Below are 14,490 nucleotides of genomic sequence, written 5' to 3' on the forward strand. Positions count from 1 at the left end.
CCTTAAATCGTTGAATTTTGCTTTCTTGAAATTAAAAGTCTTAGTTAAGCCTTTAAAACACTGCATTTGAAAATAGATTTCAAATGTGACCATGTTATGATCACTGTTACCCAAATGTTCTTTAACTTCTATGTTTGATATTATATCTGTATTGTTTGATAGCACTAAATCCAATATAGCTTTACTCCTAGTTGGCTCCTCTATTAATTGTGACAAGAAGTTATCCCTGAGAACATTTAAAAATCTATCCCCCTTAGCTGAATTACTAGTTTCATTGGCCCAGTTTATATCAGGGTAGTTAAAATCTCCCATAATTACAGCACTGTTATTAGCAGCCTTACCTATTTGGATAAGTAGTTGAGTTTCCTCCGGGTCACTAATGTTGGGAGGCTTGTAGCATGTTCCTAGTAATATTTTTTTAGGATTTTTCCCCAAGTAAAATGACCATTTATAAAGGTTGCCTGAAGAAACGTCTCTGCGTTGCAATGTTTAATCAGAGGGTTACAGCTACGTAAATTCACTCTAGATTTGTTTCAAAGGGGCAGTAAAGGCAAAATTAAAATTTCATGCAATTTTTTTTTTTTTTATATAAATAGTTTTTATTGAGGTAAATTACAAGGCATACAGCTTATGCATCATAACAAAGTGAATAACAGTATAACACAGTACATAAACTACATAACATGGGGCGTATTACCGCCTCAATTGGTACACGTACCTCGTTTTTACAGAGGCCGTCAGTTAGGATCTTACTAAACAATATAGAGCCTAGTGGCTCTTTTTAGTGAATATACAACTGGGACGGCTTTTGGGTTAACATATAGGATTGTTAGGACTATGTAGTAGGGGAATATTGCAGGCACAGTGAGGATGTACACGTATGGGGGTTTAGGTCATTGCACCGCGCATCTTGTGGGGGTCAAGGGAGGCCATAATAACGCCGTCACTAGCTCCCTTGAGTGTCCCGTATCCGACTTCCTCGTATAGCAGAATGTGGGGGAATGGCTGTAAAGGTATGGTGGTAGTGTCAAATGTCAGATAGTCTAGTTGCGTACATTATGGGACATAAGAGTGTCCCAAGGTTCCCAGATAAGGCAGAAATCAGTCAGTGTTTTGCGTTCTCCATATACATAATTTTCCATACTTCTGATGTAATTCATACAATCTACTACTCCCTGCCATCTGGGGGGTTGGCTTTTCTTCCAATTTCTGGCTACAAGTAGTTTGGTGGAGATGAGGATGTATATTAGTAGGTTTCGTTTAGCTCTAGGGAGCAGGTCCACTCCCAAGTGTAGAATCGCCAAGGCCGGGCTGACTGTCTCCACCAGCTCAAGGTCCTTACATAGGGCTTCCACCCTTTTCCAGAGACCTGACAGTTTTGGGCATGACCACCAAATGTGTGTCGGGGTGCCCCTCTCTCCACATTCTCGCCAGCACATGGGAGAGTGGTCAGGGTAGAGCTTCTGCAGTTTAGTAGGTACTAAATGCCATCTTGTAAGTAGCTTAAAATAAAGCTCATATAGGGTGACACAATGGGTGGCCTTTTTGGTGATACTAATTGCTTCCTCCCAAGCCTCCAGTGGGTAGTTGAGTTGTAGGTCTTTCTCCCAGGCCTCCATGTGGATAGTTTTGGAGGGGACAGGGTCTCCCAGTAGGCACTGGTAATGTACCGAGAGAGGTTTGTGGAGTTGAAGATTGGCCTTCCAGCGTAATTCCCATGGGGTAGGGTCTCTCAGCGCATCTTCTAAAAAGCCCCAAGAACGCATTAACGCTCGAAGGCGTAGAAGTGTAAAATGGAGCCTCGGGGTTACAGAGGGTAGGGCCAACATGGCCGTATGGGTTTTTAATTTCTTATTATCATAGAAGTCTGCTAGAGAGTTCACTTCCGTGGTAGACCATGAGTTGGCAGGGATATCAGGCAAACCCATAAGGAGGCCTCTGATAGAATGTGTGGGTGAGGGGTGTGGGGCTATGAGTCTGTTATGTCTCAATTTCAGCCAGGTCTCCTGGCACCCCTTAACTATGTTATTAGGAATGCAAATTTTTGTCCGCCAATGTGGAGGGAACCACAGAAGGTCCTCCAGTTCCATCAGTGCCGGCAAGGATGCCCGTTCTAGCTCCTTCCATCTGGTCTCTGGAAGGTCGTTACCCCACGCTGAGGCGTGGGTGACCATTGCTGCCTCATGGTATTTCCTCACGTTAGGGAGGCCCGCACCTCCTCTCTCTATGGGAGCTTGCAGTATGCGGGCTGCGACTCGTGGTCTCCTGTCACGCCAAGTGTAGGCATTAAAGAGAGTCTGAAACTTCCGGATCAAAGATACTGGAATTGGGATGGGAATACATCGGAACGCGTATGTGAGTCTGGGCAGGACCATCATTTTGAGAGCCGCTATTCTGCCAAACCATGAGATCTCGCCATACCTATTGGTATTCAATTCGAGTGTGATCTCTCTCAGTAATTTCTCATAGTTTTCTCTTATAATGATCCGTTTGGAATGAGATAGAAATATGCCTAGATGTTTAATGCCCGTTCTGGACCAGTTGAAGGGATAAAGGAGCCGAATGCTGCGTTCCTCTTCAAAAGGGAGGTTGAGGGAATACATCTCAGTTTTACTAACATTTATTTTGTAATATGAGAGTTCACCAAATTTCTGCAGTAGGCGGAACAATGGAGGAAGAGAATCTAGAGGTTCCGTGAGGAAGACCGTAAGGTCGTCCGCGAATAGAGCTAGTTTCTGAATGGTGTCATGGAGCTGAAGTCCCTGTATTTCGGGGCACTTCCTAATGGCTGCGCCTAGCGGTTCGATTGCCAGCACGAACAGTAGGGGAGACAGGGGGCACCCCTGTCTTGTCCCGTTCGTTATCCGTATCGTAGGGGAACAGAAACCCAAGCCCCTCACCACAGCTGTGGGGGATGAGTAAAGCGCCATGGTAGCTTTGATATAAGCATTAGGGATCCCAAATGCCATCAGGGTCTGAGTTAAATAGTCCCATCTCACTCTGTCAAACGCTTTTTCAGCGTCGAGTGACAGAGTGAGCATGGGTAGGCCTAGGTCCGCTACCTCTGAATATATGTTCAGGAGACGGCGCGTATTATCAGAGCCTTGTCTATTGAGGACAAAACCTACTTGATCTAAGTGTATTAGTGTCTGGAGGTGTGTGTTTAGTCTGTTGGCGAGGATCTTGGCGTAGATCTTGGCGTCAACATTTATGAGGGAGATGGGCCTATAGCTAGAGCATAGCGATGGGTCCTTGCCCTCTTTGTGGATCGTAGTGATGTTAGCCTCCAGGAATTCCGGAAGGAACTCACCACGTTGGGCCACTCTATTGAAGAGATGAAGCAGAAATGGAGAGAGTGAGGAACTAAGGGTCTGATAGAAGGCGACAGTGAAGCCATCTGGTCCCGGGGCTTTGTGGGGTGCTAAATCAGCTATGGCCATGCTGACCTCCCTTAATGTAAACTGCTCTGCTAGTGCGGTCTTGGCATCAGCTGTCAGCATAGGTAGGTCTAGTCCCTCCAGGAACTGACAGATGTCATCTGGAGTGGCTTTAGTCGTCAGCTCAGCTGACGCGATGTTATAGAGGGAGGAGTAGTATTCCGCGAAGGCTACTCCTATTGCTTTGGGGGAGTGGACCGGTCCCTTCTGGGTTGTGATAGAGGCTATCCTACTTTGCTGTGTGTGCTTTCTGAGTTTATTGGCTAACAGCCTGTCTGCCCTATTGCCTTTGTAATAGTATAGCTGCTTAAGTCTATGTAAACTGTCCTGCACTCGCAAGGTTTCTCTTCTGGCAATTTCATCTCTAATGCGGCCTATCTGTTGGGCTAATAGGGATCCGGGGCATGATTTGTTAGTAGCCTCTAAAGAATAAAGCTCTCCATAGAGCTTGGCTAAGGACTGGTATCCTGTCTTACGACGGTGAGCTAACGTCTTGATGAAGTATCCTCTCAGGAATGCCTTAAGGGCTGCCCAGACCATGTCTAGGGCAATGGAGCCTGTGTCATTGTGTGTCAGAAAGTCAGTTAATTCCCTGAGAAGTGAGGGTAGCTCTCTCTCAGTCAATAGTTGGTCGGGGAGTTTCCAAGGGGGTCTACTAGTCAAGGTCTGTAATTCAGAGAAGTCTAAATAGACCATGTCATGGTCTGACCATGTGCATGGTTGGATAGTCGGAATTGCCATCTTATCTAAGGACCAGGAGTCACATATAACAAAGTCGATCCTCGAAGAGGAATTGTGTGCTTTGGAATAGTGTGTGAAATCTATAACAGTAGGGGCTAGACACCTCCATGCATCGTATAGACAATGCTGGAACATGAGTTTTCTGAAGGCGTTGGAGGTTGACGAGATATTTCTATCTGAGTGAGTGGTGAGGGGGGATCTCTTATCTCTATGTGGGTCCCATACCATGTTGAGGTCCCCCCCAATGATTAGGTGGCCTCTCTTTAGTTGGTCTACCCTGGCTAGAACCTGCCTTACAAAGGGGATCTGCTTTGTATTTGGTGCGTATACTGAGGCTAGGGTGTATTGAACGCCATTAAGTTTACAGATTAGTATGAGGAATCTACCTTCTGCATCTTTCTCAATGTGCTCTAATGTGTAGGTTAAATCTCTACTGAGTAGAATTGCCACTCCTCGTGTCTTCCCTGTGTTATTAGAGGCGATTTCGCAGATAGGGTAATGTCGCGTGCCCTTAATGGTATTAGTTTCTCCTGACCAATGTGTCTCCTGGAGGAACAGAATGTGGATCTTGTGTGTACGGATATAATTTTGCAAGAGTTTCCTCTTCGTAGGGGAATTGAGTCCCTGCGCATTGAGAGTAGCTATTCTGATTGGTGCCATTACTAGGGTCAGTTAAGGACAAAGGGAGGGGTACAACCTGAGTGGAAGGTAAAGGGAATGTGGGGGCTGCTATCGAGGAGCCTGGAACGGTAGTCTGTCAAGCTGTGGTGCCTGCTATAGTCAAGAAGTCGGGTGTCCTGAATATTATTCTTATGAAAGAGTAATGAGAGGGTGAGGGAAAAAAAAGTGTCAAAAATCACTTTCGCAATGAGTGTCTCTCCTGATGTCTATCAGGGGGACACAACTATTTTTGTGGGGCGGAGATGTGCAGAGGTCAGCCGTTGCCTCCGCCAAACCCAATAACAATACTGCGTTTAGAATACAACATAAATATAACGTAACATACTTAAATAGATATGTAACATGTTAAACAGTAATAAACAAGAACATATAATAAAACTATCAAACCAGAGGGGGAATGTGCTCTGTCATCTGACCAAGTGACTCCTTAATAAAAGGTATTAGATATCTGTCAATTAGGGCTGTAGAAGTACCTGGCTTATAGTGTAGGACCTAGTCAAGGAGGGGATATGATTTTCCGGTTGGGTGAACAGCCTTACAGGGATGAGAAAGTGATAGGTAGCTAAGTCTGTGTTAGTGAGCTGCTTCTGTGTAAGGTCGGGGGTTGTGGTTCTAATTAACTTATATATACTCTGGTCTTACTTCCCCTAGTGGTCATATTATAACTAGTGTCACCTATAATCGGGTGTAATTATATTGTCATTTAGGGGCAAGTCAGGTGTGGGTTTGCAGGGTGTAAGGGTCAGGAGGAAAGCCAGAAAATGTAGTGTGGAGTCAGCTGGTCAGATCTCTATCAGTGTATCCTGTTGTTAAGTAGTCAGAGCAAACATTTCAGAGTAATATGAGGAACATACTTAGAAAAAAAAACATAACTAGGGTGAGACATTACAGTTTATCCTTCATTCAATCAGCAATAAACATAGGGGTAATCATGTCTGATTATACTAGGTACTATCAATGCATATATTGTGTATATTAAGTGTTCTATGGTTAGATCGTTAACAGGGAGATCAAGTACAACTTGTATTTAGAACATAGCACCCAGTGAGGTTATCATTTCAACTACAAAACTATGGAAGTGTGAAAGTACATAGTTCAAGTTAGCATGAAATCTGGATGTCTCACCCATCTTCATCTGTGGCCTTAGGTTCCTTTTGAGAAGTGTGCGTGGGAGAAGCCCACAAAAGTCTCTGGATCAATGCAAAACTGTATTAATAAAGCTGTAAACGGATTCCCTATGTATCTTCAGCTAAGGATAAATCCCTTGAGTCTAGGGGTCTTTTGGAAGTGGGTGCTGGCCGTTGTGGCAACGGTCTCCAGGTTGGTGCAGAGGCCCTAAGTCCGCTGTTCTCAGCAGGGCCAGGATCGCGGTCCCCCGAGTCCCGTGGGAGCAGTTCCCATTTCAGCAAAAGTTCTCTGGCCTGTTGTGGCGTCGTGGCGAGGTATTGTTGGCTGTCTTTGGTGATGAACAGTCAAACTGGATAGCCCCATCTATATTTAAGGCCTTTATCTCTGAGAATCTTGGTATACGGATGGTAGTGCCTATGAATTTGGAGCGTGTGTGGGGAGAGGTCAGGGTAAATCTGCAGATCAGCATATTTATCTGGTAATGACTTTTCTCTTGCGAGAACTCGGATGATCTTTTCTCGGAATGTGTAGTAGTGAAGCTTGGCTATTACATCACGGGGCTTCCCCTCATCTGCAGATCTAGGTCTGACCGCTCTATGTGCTCTGTCAATTAGGGTTTCATTGCCCAGGTCAGCGCCCAGTGCTGCTTTGAACAGGTCTTGCAGGTAAGCATCTAGATCCTGTGGTTGAACAGTCTCTGGGATACCTTTAATTCGAATGTTATTGCGGCGCGACCTGTCTTCCAGGTCCGCTAACTTTAGTTCTAGGTCTGTTATTTGACCAGCCAAGCATTGGGAGTAACTCAGAAGATTTGTATGATCCACAGCAAGGTCTTCCTGCCTGCGCTCCAGCGCATCTGTTCGCTCTCCAATGCTGCCTATATCCTTTTTAAGGTCAGCATGGGATTTGTCGAATTTTCTTGACAGGGAATCATGGTGGGTTGCTAGTAATGTTGTGATAGAGTCCATCAGGTTGTTAGGGGCACCTTCTATGGATGGCAATCTGGAAACTCTTTTTGTTAAGGTTTTGCCAGGTTGGGTGTCTGACAGGCTCCCAGTATCAGAACCATCGTCCTCAGATCTTGTATGAGTCATTCTGGTCGGGTGCTGGAAATGGTCAACGACCGTTCTTTTAGGGGTGGCGTGTGGTTTTTGCTTTCTTTTATGGAGTTGAGACATTATAGGCCTGGGCTCCTAAGTGTGGTCTTAAGCTGTTTTGCTTTCTGTGTTCTTGCTTTAGTGGGAATCCGTTTACTTCTAGTATGTTGGTTAGGTGCTCATGGGTTGGCGGGGTCGTGGGCTGTTGCTAAGGGGCTTACATGTTAATGTGTCTTAGAGCCTCTTAGTAAAAAGGAGAATGCTGCAAGTGGATAGCAGGGTCTCAGTTGTTATGGTAACATGGGAAGGTCTGCAGCCTTGCTTCTAAGTGTCTAATCTCTCTCCCAGGGAGTTGCCTCTGCAGGGCGATGTGGGACAAGGTATTTGGGTTATGACCCGCAGGCAAGAGGACCGGCGGGAAAGGGGGGAGAGAGATCAAAATTTCAAATATACAACAGTGTCAGCGGACCCTCAGCAGGGGAAAAGGAGAGTGGGTATGACCCGTGGGTACGTGGGCCAACAGGAAAGGGAGAGGAGAGCTTTGTTATCTGATAGAAGATATTATTATATCATTAACTGTAGTAAATAACACGGGGAATATGATCCACTATTGCCTTTATTGATATACTATATGGACCTCAGCAATTATGATGAGGCACCCCTTTAATTATAAGCTTGATTGTAGATCCTCACTTAATGCACAGTTTATTTCTGTATCTTTTTTGCGGTGCAATCCTGATAACATAGAATACTGCAGTTCAAATGCAAAAGACAGTCTTTTTTGTTGTGTATAAATCAATCGTGATGATAGATATCACTAAAAGGAGGATATATGTATGTTCTTGTCAGTGTATTTCACAATCATCTATTGCTGTTTTAGAATCCCACATGGGGCAGATAAGCTTTGCAGCAACCGCCTCCTCAATCTGCCTGTACTTTCTTCTCCTCAATTTATAGGAAAACTGATGAAATTATATACTGTCAGTAACCACTTAAAGCACAGTCTCTAGCAGTAATTGGTAAAGTGTGAAAGCCTTAAGTTGCCATGCTGTAATATTAAGCTCAAGTCTCTCTTATATATTCTGGTGGTAGTAAGGAAAATAGCTGTCCCTGTTGGCCACTTGTAGGCCTCAAAGTCCAATGAGGGAGCACAATAGGCTTAGCACAAGAATTATTAATATGGCCAATATACAGTGGTTATATAAAGGTCTTACCCTCCATGTAGTTCTGAGGATCAGTAGTTATTGATCTTCCTGGGCCAGTGCCGGTTATATATTTTTCCGTTTTTCTCCCCCGGACAGCCTGAGATGTGGAGAAATGGCGGATGTTCGCGCCAGAGTTGAAATGGCGCATCTGCAGGCTAACGGGCCTTACTTGCGGCTGCACTATGTCACCACTGATCGTCAAGCTCAGCCAATATCTCCGATTAACGGCTAGCACTGGGGCCTGTGGATTGATCCGGTAAGTCGTGGTCAAGGATGCAAGTGACCGCTGAAATATTCGGCAACTGAAGTACCTCTAGCCTCTGGTAGTCACGATGCTGGTTGCAGGTAGATGGTGTCCTAGCACTCCGGAGCGGAGCCCCGACCCTCCGGAGTGAAGTTGAGCCACAAAACTAGTCCTCAGTGGTGTGGAGAGCTCACACAGATTAGCCGCTCCGGAAAGCAAAATAAAATGCGCAACACGCCAGCATCGTTCACTAGTCAGATAAAGTTGCACGAAATCCTCAGTTAGATCTTTCTGATGTCTCAGACTGTCCTAGGAACAGGAAATCTACTATTTATCTTGTAGATATGAGTTTTTAGCTTTGATTTTAAGTAGTTTTAGGCAAAAAAGAGAGGAGCTCTCATACAACACGTCCTCTCACTCTGGCAGTCAACTCCGCCCCCCAATTTCATGCAATTTTAAACACCATTCCACTTCTTTTATCTAATTTGCTTAAGTCTCTTAGTCCTTTGTTGAAAAACATGCCTAGGTAGGCACAGTAGCAGCACTTCAGGTAACTAGTTGCTGATTGGTGATTAAATGTTTGAAGTGTAAAATGTTGACAATGGGAAAAATTTCTTGTGATATTTTCTAGTCACCCTTTAATGGACATGGAGTTTGAATTTGCAGTGCACACAAACACATTTATATTTTGAAGGACCTCTCAATGCAGTAGAATTACATAATTAACAAGTGTAACATAAAAATACAAGGCAATTACACCTACTCTGAATTTCAAATAAGCAGCAGATTTTTTTTCTTACAAATTTATTTTTTCTCCCATTTTCCATGACCTTGTATCATGTGACAGACATTAGCCAATTACAGACTAGTAGGATCTTGTTCCCCAGAAAGTGTGAATTTAAAATGACTGTGCAAAATTTAATAATGGAAGTAAATTGTCTTAAAACTGCATGATCTTTCTGAATCATAAAAGTTTATTTTAACTTGAGTGGAAGTATTTTTGCAATCCACTTGTATTTGCAAAATGCTGCTTGTAAAAACTATCCCTGTTTCAGTCACAGTGTTACTGTGCACAGATGCACATGGAGGAAGAAGTGGTTTTCAATATGTCTGTGTTTGAGAAAACAAATGCCTCTATAGTTTTGTTTGGTGGGCAACCATATGTACATATGCTCCATATACACATATGTACAGTAATAGCTATCTTTTAAATTTATTATTAGAAGCATTTTATAAATCAAATGTCTTGCAAAAATGCTTCTATTCAAAACTGAAATTTCCTTATGCGAATTTCAGTTTTATTTACTACGAGGCGATAAGCCTGCGAGGCGATAAGCCTGCCCAGTGGGCAGTCTATGTTTAAAAAATACAAACCCCCAAGCTAAAGTTACAAAAAAATAAAATAGTAAAATACAGAAAAAAATAAAAAAAGCTATCAAAATTAAAAAATGTAAACCTAAACTAATACCCCTATAAAAATACTAAAAAATAAAAACACCCCCTAATCTAATACTAAACTACCAATAGCCCTTAAATGGGCCTTTTGTAGGGCATTGCCATAAGTTAAACAGCTCTTTTACCTCTAAGAAATACTAAGTCCCCCCTAACAGTAAAAGCCCCCACCCACCAAACCCCCAAAATAAAAAAAATCTAACACTAAAAAAACCTAAACTACCTATTGCCCCTAAAGGGGCATTTGTATGAGCATTGCCCTTAAAATGGTATTCAGCTCTTTTCTAAACCAAAATCTAAAAAAAAACAACCCCAAAAATTAAAATAAAAAAGCCTAAACCTAAGCTCCAGATAGGTACTCACTGTTCCTGAAGTCCAGCAGAAAAGGTCTTCTTCCAGACGGATTCATCATCTTCTATCTTCATCCGGAGTGAAGGCAGCGCAGAGTGGAGGTGTGGAGCTGTGCTCCCGATGCCTGGATCCTCAGCGGTGGTCCTTAACATGCAGCGTTCCTCTGCGGCATGGAGGCTCCTCTTCATCCGATGTCCATCGTACACTGAATATTGAATGCAAGGTACCACAATCAATTTGGGGTACCTTGCATTCCTATTGGCTGAAATTTTGAAATCAGCCAATAGGATTAGAGCTACTGAAATCCTATTGGCTGTTCAAATCAGCCAATAAGATTTCAGTAGCTCTTATCCTATTGGCTGATTTCAAAATTTAAGCCAATAGTAAAGCAAGGTACCCCAATAAATATGGGGTACCTTGCATTCAATCTTCAGTGTGCGACAGAGATCGCATGAAGAGGAGCCTCCACACCACCGAGGACCACCGTAGTTGAGGATCCAGGCATCGGGAACACAGCTCTGCACCTTCGCTCCGCGCTGCCTTCACTCCGGATGAAGATAGAAGATAATGGATCCGTCTGGAAGAAGATCTTCTCCGCCAGACTTCAGGAACAGTGAGTACCTATTTGGGGCTTAGGTTTAGGCTTTTCTTATTTTAATTTTTGGGGTGTTTTTTTTTTTAGATTAGGAATTTATTTTTTAAGGGCAATGCCCATAGAAATGCCCCTTTAGGGGCAATGGGTAGTTTAGTTTTTTTTAGTGTTAGTTTTTTTTTATTTTGGGGAGTTAGGTGGGTGGGGGTTTTTACTGTTAGGGGGGACTTAGTAATTTTTAACTTAACTGTTTAACTTAGGGAAATGCCCTACAAAAGGCCTTTTTAAGGGCTATTGGTTGTTTAGAATAGGGGATGTTTTAATTTCATAGGGATTAGGTATAATTTTTTTATTTTTGATATTTTTTTTATTTTTTTTCCTGTAATGTTAGAATTGTTTTATTTTTTGTAATTTAATGTTAGTTTTTTTTTAATTCTAATTGTAATTTAGTAGTAATTGGGGTTAATTTAGGGGGTGTTAAGTTAGGGGGTTAGTAATGAAAATAGTTATTTGCATTGTGGGGGTGTTGGCGGTATAGGGGTTAATATATGAATTAGGGTTATTGCGATGTGGGGTCTTGGTGGTTTAAGGATAATAGGTTAATTAGGTTTATTGGGATGTGGGTGGTTGGAGGTTAAGGGGTTAATATTTTAATTTTGTTATTTGCAGATTAGTGGTTAATTATTTTATTGTTTTGCGATGTGGGGGTTTACGGTTTAGGTGTTTGTTATACTTTGTTCTGGCGTTTATGTGTTTTTTAGTTATTTTGTGCGGGCGGTTGCGTTTTTTTTAAGGCTTCGGGTTTGCATACTCTGCATCCAGGTGGATTCCAAAAGTGGCAGGGTGGTTAAAGAATCCACCTGCAGTGGATTCTTTCACCACCCTGCCATTTTTGCGCAGCCAACATTCCTTTGAGGATGCATGCTCAACTGGCGACGGGCGTGTTACAAACGCAATTATAGTATAGATTTTCTTGTGCTGCAACAATATAACATTCTTTTTCTCTACCTGCTATTACAGTCTTAGAATAAGGTGCATTTACCATGTCTTTTTAGTTTAAAAAAACATTAACACCATTGGTTGTGGGGAAAACTGGAGATCCTACATGTAATGTAACAATTGCAAATTAAAGGTATACACATCCGCAAACTTGGCCCTCCTGAGGTTTTGGAACTACATTTCCCATGATGTTCAGCCAGCACATCAGCTGGCTGAGCATCATGGTAAATGTGGTTCCTAAACCTCTGGAGGGCCAAGTTTGAGGATGTCTGCACTAAGGGCTAGATTACGAGTGGTCTGCTATTTGTCGCTCCTGATCGAGCATTACATTTTTGCCTGCGTCGAGTAGTGCGCATATTACAAGTTAAAAATAAATTGTTTTCACACAAGCGTTCACAAGACGAGTGGACAAAGCTGAACTTTGAATATCGTGTCTATGTTAACGTAATCCCCTATTGACTTTAATGGAGCTTGTGTAAAAAAACCTTACTGATACGCAAACCCAATCGTGTTTCCTCAAATCTAACATTGTTGCAAACACTGCTGCACACTTCTGAGCTCACCTAGGATTAAATATGATACCAAAAGTATACTAGTACTATACAAGTAAAATGGAAAATTGTTTAACATTTCGTGTTCTGTCCAATCCATTTAAGTACAATTTTGACATTACTGTACCTTTTAAAGGGACATGCAACTTTAAAAGGCTTTTCAATTTACTTCTGTTATAAAGTTGACTCTGTTGTGTTGGTATCCTTTGTTGAAATGCATACCTAGGTATAGTTATATCCAAATAACAGTGAAATAATAAAAGTGCATTTTTATTTTTGTACTTTTATGTTGATAATATCTATTGAGAGATATTGTGCAGTAATTAATAGTTTGATTAATTGTAATTTCAGTGATTTTAAAGACTTATTTATTGTATTACAGTATAATGCTTAAAGAGACTTCAATATTTATTTTGCTAACTTTTCCTATAAATTGGCTCTGCGTTTTTTCCCCTGTGGCAGAGAGACTGGGAGGCATCTTTTATGGTTCTAAGCTCTCACCCTGCAACATTCTACGCAGTGATTCATTGATCAATGCAGGAGTTTATATTAGTAGTTAATTTGCGACAGCAAAGTAGATTATTTAAACATACTAAAGAGGCTTTTCAAAAGATGAACAACAAACAATTCAAATTTTGCCACCAATTGAGTTTTAAATGCAAATATTTTAAATTAAATTTTTTTGCATTCCATTACTAGATTGCCGATATATACCATGCATATGTGACAAATACTTTACTGTCTATTAAAAGTATATTTTATTGGTGCATTTTGTACCTCTTTTTGCAGTAAAATAGTTAGATGAACTTGGTAAGATATTATTTATTTTCATTGGAGCGGATGGGTGATTTGGCTTATTGTGTGTTTATCTTACCAAAGGGAGTTGTTATTTAACTTTAATTTGCATGCCAGGAAGAAAAATAGGCTTGACATTTGTACAAGCTGATTTTACAAAGACAATGTCACTGTAGTGTTTTTTAATACTACTGCTTACATTCAGGTTTTTCAACTCATAACTTTCAAACTGTGGAATACCAACGTAGCAGCCCACTAGACTATAATAACTGAAATATTAATCATTTTAAGATTTTGTTTTGTGTATATAGCTTTTGCTAGCCTTAGTTTGTTGTTATAAAGTGAGAACAATACAAAGGCATGAAAGTTAAAACAAGACTTTATTGATTCAGATACTTTACTTCTATTCTCAAATTGACCTTGCTATTTGTGTTAAGCAACCAATATAGGCTCAGGAGCTGCTGATTGGGGGCCACACACAAATGTCTCTTTTTCATTGGCTCACCAGAAGAGATATATCCCGTCTGATCCCACTAGAAAGACAGTCCAAACCCAAAATATAAGTCAAGTCACCTGGAGATAAAGAAACAACCCACCAATGCACATTTTGGCATCTCTAGGCCTCAATCAGAATAATTTACATGCAAAAGAGAAAATACAAATATGTATTCACCTGAGAATGAATATGATCTGAAAAAACCCTGCATGTCTGAAATGCCAGTGGCCAGGGTGCAATCTCTTTTAGCTCACTATGGACCTGATATTCAAAAGCTCTCCATTCCGGTGAGATGATCTTAGACGTCTCGTCACTATGAAGAGGTCCCTAAAAAAATGTTAGAAACACAAATTTTAAATTAAAAGCTATTTATCTCACTATGCAGGGTTCTGTATGTGAAGGAAAGACATCTACATTACAATATAAGGTCTAAAGAAACCCCAAAGATTGTTTGATGATATCTGGCGATCTATTGAATATTGTGCCCTATGCCTTTTTACAAAGGACAACTATATCAGTCTGATCTTACCAATAGGACCAGCTTTTTCAGGGCATTCTTCTTAGAACAAAAGAAAGCAAAAAACTTAGGGGAAACAATGTATCAATTGGTGATGATCTGCTTTGTCTTTGGTTTACTTTGGATTGCTTTGAAAGCAAGAACATCATTTTAGACCCCTTACTAAAATTGTCCATGTTGGAAGTCAGAACCACAGATGTTGGA

The 14,490-nt window shown here is 41.5% G+C and overlaps 1 protein-coding gene across 3 annotated transcripts in view; it reads left to right on the forward strand.

The window, feature by feature from the left end:
• The window catches only part of NPR3 (natriuretic peptide receptor 3), a 222,792-nt gene that overhangs the window by 160,663 nt on the left and 47,639 nt on the right, over positions 1-14,490 (forward strand). The gene's annotated exons all lie outside the window — the stretch shown is intronic.

The sequence above is a fragment of the Bombina bombina genome, chromosome 2 (genome assembly GCF_027579735.1).
Source record: "Bombina bombina isolate aBomBom1 chromosome 2, aBomBom1.pri, whole genome shotgun sequence".
NCBI classification, from domain to species: Eukaryota; Metazoa; Chordata; class Amphibia; order Anura; family Bombinatoridae; genus Bombina; species Bombina bombina.